Genomic DNA, 5,588 nt, shown 5'->3' with positions numbered 1-5,588 from the left:
CGAGCAGAAATGCAAGAGCATCAAGTATTCATGAACCCACTACTGCCAATATATGTCAGAAGAAGTCATTAGGGTGATGCTCACCTTGCCCTGGGAAGTTCATGGTGCCGCTCAGCTCACCACTTGCTCGGCTCAAAAGCAGACGGGAGAGAAATCCTGAGGAGGGAACAGAACGGAGAAAGCCACAAGGTCAGGCGCTTGCTCAGCTGTCTGGCTGATCCACCTGAGAACGGCCTCCTCTTGTTCTTCAGGTAAAGTCCCCTCCCTCCCTCCATATTAATGTTTCTCCAGACAGATCTTTAACCTCGGCTCACGGGCGCCTGAGCAGCTAAGCAGAGACACAACGTGGCCCTGCACTGGCCCGAAAGCCAGTCCTGGCTGTGCCCCTGGCCCCTGCAGTGGTTCAAGCAAGGGCCGGTCCATCAGGCGCTGCAAGAGGCTCCCAGCTGCCCTTCTGACGCCCCGGACTGTTCAGAGAAACAACGACACAACTGCCTGCTGGTACCCGCAAGCCCTCTGGCCCGCGTGGGAGGGAAGGGGAGAGACCCGGAGGGGAGGCTCTCTCTCGCTGGGGCCTTTATTCCACCAGCCACGCAGGCACAGAAGGGGTCTCCTGCGAAACCTGTTGCCGTGACAACAGATAGGCAGCCATGTTGTGCTAGGCCCAGAAGTGTGTGCCGGGAGGGCTCTCGAGGCAGCAGGGGGTCACCCCACCCCCTTGTGCAAGAGAGAGAGTGTGTGTCAAAGGCAAAGCAAAACTCCCTGGTACACTGCAAAAGGGGGGGGGGAAAGGAAAAGGAAAGGGGAACTTCTCATACAACCCGTCCTGATGAAACTTCCCCTCTCCTGCTTTTCATAAATACCGCATGAAGTTAAATAGCACATAAGCAGCAACCACATTAGCGCTGGCTAAACAACAGAAAATACACATAACTGCCACAAAGAAGAACCAGTGAGGAAAGTCTGGAATTAGTGTTAATTTAACCATGTTCATAATTTTAAAAATCACCTTTTAAATTGCAAACTATGAGCAAAAGAGAGGGGGGGGAATACAATTTTTAATCTCCTGGAACGAGAGATTAATTTTTTTTTGCTTGAAACATACATGAATACAGTTATGTTGCTAATATTTATATCACTCTAAAAACAACCACCACCACAAACCAGCCTCCTTTCCCACTTGCCCACAAAAAAAGAGATTGAATTTATACCCCACCCTTCACTACCCAGAAGAGTCTCAGAGCGGCTTACAAACTCCTTTCCCTTCCCTTCCCCACCAGACACCCTGCTCTTTTGCAAGAACAGCTCTTATCAGAACAGTGGCTTGCCCAAGGTCCCCCAACAGCTGCAAGTGGAGGAGTGGGGAATCAAACCTGGTTCTCCCACACTAGAGTCCGCGCACTTAACCACAACACCACGACACCAAACTGCTGGGTGCCATCCACTACTGTGAACAAATTCAAAAAGGATTCTCTATTCCAGTCCATGGAGCAATTTAAATACTTTTTCATAATGTAAAAAAACAACAAGAACTGGTGCAGGTCAGCCCCTTGCTAGGGCATGATCCATTTCTCAAGAGGAGTAAAATCAGAAAGGCCAGCAGCCACAAAAGGACCCTGAGGCAAGTAGTTGGCCCCATAAAAACAGGAAGGGACCCTGCTCTCTGTAAGATGCTCAGAACATTGCTGGCATCATGTGCATTAAGACAGCAGTTTCAAGACCTCGGGAAGCCCCCCTCCCCTGGTCTGCATGGGATGCTGTTCCGCAACCACAGCACGGCTTCCCTTTGCAAGACACCCATTTGCACAGGGAGTCTAGCTACGGGCTCCTTTCACACGAGACGTTGACAAGCGTTCCACAAAGGCAGCAAGAAGCACAACGCGCAGAGCAAGGGAGGAAAAGCACTCCAGAGAAGAAAGGGGTGCTCTTACTGTCAAGGAAAGGCTTCCGTGCCCTTCTCCCACCCGCCAGTTCTTCCTCCCCCCTCCAACTCCCCAGGTGGCTTCTGTCTCAGGGGAGGAAAAAGGGAAACCAGGGGTGAGGCACCGCTGGGGAGCAGCAGCAGGAACAAGGATCCCCCCTCCCCTGCACGAGGACCCACTCTGCCCTGCATTCCAGACCCCCTGGAAGGAAACCTCCATCCCACCCACCCCAACCCGGAGGGCACCCTGAAACCCTCCCCCCTTGGAGCAGAGTGCTGAACTCACAAAGTAGCCAGAGGCCAGAATTCCCCACCGCCGCTGCCCCTGCCACTGCTATGACGGGCAAGCTCCAGACGATGCCTCTTGCAAAGCCAGTTCCACCGCAGGCAGCGTCAGGATTCCAGAACAGTCAGTTGAGCTGGTTGCTAAGGAGTTTTGAGAGGCGCTGGCAGAGCGCTGCCAAGGGCCCTCTCCACTGCCCGGCCGGCCGTGCCTGAGCAGAGACGGGCTCCTTCGACAAGCCTTCAAGACACGCGGAGTGGGTCCAGCAGGTGCTGCAGGGAGCACAAGACACTTTTCAGCAGCTGACAGGCGGTGGGGGGGGGGCTGGCTTCTGTGGTCAGAAATGAGTTCCTTTATCCTGCCGATAGATCCAGGTGGGGGCAGCCGTGTTGATCTGAAGAACGCCGCAGCCAGGCTGCTGATGGACCTCCCGCGTCGGGAGCACATCCAGCCAGGGCTTAGGTCACTGCACTGGCTACCAATAGCATACCGGATTCGTTTCAAGGTGCTGGTGCTTACCTTTAAAGCCCTACATGACCAGGGACCTACCTACCTGAGGGACCGCCTTTTCCCAGAGAGCACTACGGTCAGGGGCCAAACATCGATGGACTATTCCGGGCCCCAAGGATGCAAGGCTTACCAGGACCAGGGCCAGAGCATTTTCGGTGGCGGCTCCCTACTGGTGGAACGAGTTCCCGAAGGAGATCAGGGCCCTGCGGGACCTTTTACAGTTCCGCAGGGCCTGTAAGACGGCGCTCTTCTACCAGGCCTTTAAATAGGAGCCGCCACTACTGTTACCATCAATGATCCTATTGAACGTCTGGATCCTAGGTCTGGCCCAGTTGTATCGCTAGGCCCATCGGCACGAGGGATGATGATTAGATGAACAATGCGGATTTAGATCTGGAAGCACGCCATCTAGTCTTCAGTACTGCAAGCACTTTACTGCTATTTGTTAATTTCTGTCATGAATAAGTGTTTTATGTAGTTTTAATATTTTTATGGTTATGCCAATTAGGTACATTGTACCGCTTTGTTAGCCGCCCTGAGCCTGTTCGCAGGATGGGCTGGGGTATAAATATAATAAATAAATAAATGAAGCAACAGAACAAAGTTTGAGTCGGGTATCTTGAAGACCAACCAAGTTTTATTCTGGGTCTAAGCCTCTGTGTGCAGGCACACTTCCTCAGACCCTCTCCCTTTACGGATGGACTGGCAACTTCCATTTCAATGTATCTGAAGAAGGGTGCCTGCACACCAAAGCTTAGACCCAGAATAAAGCTTGGTTGGTCTTCAAGGTGCCAGACTGGACTCAAGCTTTGTTTTATCCTGCTAAGACTCGCTGCTAAAACTTTGGGGATCACGAACTGGAGCAGCATTTCTTTAATGAAAAAACGAGTCTTCCCCCCCCCACCACCCCCCAAAGCAAGGGGACAGGGAAAGTGCCACTGGCAAATGAGGAAATGCCAGCAGCGCTCTATACCAGCACGGCTGGAAAGGTTTCAAGATGCACCAGGCATCTTCGGTTCCAGTCAGTCACCTCGAGGGCTTTCTTTCAGCTGCTGCTGCTAGAGAGAAGACCACTGTGGCTCCAGGAACTGCCTCCCGTTTGCACAAGGGGGGGGGGAGGGCACAAAGGAGTCAGTCCAAGGATTAAGCAGTCCCCTCCTGGGGCCTCCAGCGCTCCTCCGCCCGGGGAACAGCCCCTTGTTGGGCTGGGCCTCCGCCAAAGCCAGTTCACCCTTCTCTGCCCTCCCTGCCTGCTGGCACCGAACAAGCAGGGAAATCCTTCTCATTGGCTGGATCTTTGCATTTCTGGGAACAAGGTGCTCAAGAGCTCCAAGCGGCTATTTCACACATTCAAGGAAAGGAACAGGAAAGAGCTATGCTGAAAACTCACCTGCCTGCCATGGAACACAAAACACGCGCAACACACGCACGCGGGGCTTCAGACAGAACAGCGCTTCACACCAAGAACAACCCTGCAACCTTTGCTTCTGGAGGCCAAGGCGGGCATGCTGAATGGCAGTCCTCTCCCACTCTGCCTTGCCAAGTGGGAAACACTCTTCTGGACTGCTTTGGGGGGGGCACCTCCACAGTTCAGCCACACCAGCCTTTGGAAATAGTGTTTTTAAAAATTGCATCAGAACATCGATTTCAGTTGGGGGAGGGGGGGATCCAAGTTAGAATTCTCTAGAACTTCTCCTCTCAGATGAAGCATGCTTTAAAAAAAAGAAACCCAAACCCACAAATACCATTTGCACAACCCTGACAGTTTCACGCTTTAACGATAGTGCGAAATGAGACTTGCCTGAAAAATGCTTCTGGGCAGTTTCACACTTTAATGATAATGCAAAATGAGAATTGCCTGAACGATGTTTCCGGTCTCTCGGTCTGCCTCTGACTGCAACAGGAAGGCAAGTGTGGGAGGCGGGGTGCATTTAGCAGCCTCAGTCTCAGAGCCCTCAGCTCCCATCTGCTTCCTGAGTCCTGGAGGCCTCTGCTCAGGCCCCTGCGCTCCCCCAAAGAGAGTTTTGCCTGCTTCGGGCACACCAGGGCAGCTCTTGAGCAGAGTGCTCACCGAGGCCTCCTTGCCCTGGCACCTCAGCCCAACTCGGCCGGTGGCATTCCCTGCCAGTGGAGACCGTGCTGGCCACAAGTCCAGAGGGCTGTCAGAGGGGGTTTGAGGAGAGGCCCCGGAGTGGCCAGTAGTCATGAGCCCCAGTCCTGGGAAGCGGCACAGGGGGAGGCCTCGCCCTCTATGCCCCGTCTGTGGGTCCTCCAGGGCAGCTGCCTGGCTGCGGTGTGAAACCGGATGCTGGACGAGATGGACCAGGGGCCTCATCCAGCAAAGCTGTGGCTCGGTGGCTGAGCCTCTGCTTGGGCTGCGGAAGGTCCCAGGTTCAATCTCCGGCAGCCTCCTCAGTGACAAGGCCCTGGGAGCCGGTGCTGTGCGAGATTGGTCTCTGCCGGAGAGCAGCTGCCGGCCTGACCTCCACGGACCCACCATCTGATTCAGAAGGCGGCGGCTTCCTGTGGGCGCCATAAGTGGGCATCCTTGCAGAAAACGGGCAGGTGGCCTTCCGCTGGCCCCGCACGCACAGGCCAAGAAGAGGGAGCTGCCGGGCCCCGATCCCAGCCCTGTGCTGTGTGGCTCCGGCCCCCGGCCTCAGTCCCCCCCCCCTACAAGAGGACTCCTCCGAGAGAGGCTCCTGGCACGGGAGGCCAGCCGGCCTCCTTCCCCCTCGACCCGACTCGGGGCAGGTCTGCTGACAGCCACCCAGGTCTCTCCTGCTGCACTCCTCCTCGCGAGGAAGAAAGCGGCCCAGGCCGCGGCGCCTTCAGAGCACCCGGGGTGGCCCTGCCTAGACGATGCTCTCCACC

The 5,588-nt window shown here is 55.0% G+C and overlaps 1 protein-coding gene across 2 annotated transcripts in view; it reads right to left on the bottom strand.

Moving 5' to 3' along the window:
• The window catches only part of TPST2 (tyrosylprotein sulfotransferase 2), an 11,553-nt gene that overhangs the window by 5,238 nt on the left and 727 nt on the right, over window positions 1–5,588 (bottom strand). The window contains exons 1-2 of one of the 2 annotated variants that reach the window (XM_015421282.1): window positions 2,208–2,246; window positions 85–156 (exon numbers count right to left, since the gene is read on the bottom strand). The gene's annotated coding sequence lies outside the window, so the exon portion shown is untranslated. Of the gene's footprint in view, window positions 1–84; window positions 157–2,207; window positions 2,247–5,588 lie in introns of those variants that run through there. The other variant, XM_015421280.1, reaches the window with a different exon arrangement.

Source organism: Gekko japonicus, unplaced genomic scaffold, assembly GCF_001447785.1.
Source record: "Gekko japonicus isolate JY-2015 unplaced genomic scaffold, Gekko_japonicus_V1.1 scaffold416, whole genome shotgun sequence".
Classification (NCBI taxonomy): Eukaryota; Metazoa; Chordata; class Lepidosauria; order Squamata; family Gekkonidae; genus Gekko; species Gekko japonicus.
This window is presented reverse-complemented; position numbering and strand designations above follow the sequence as displayed.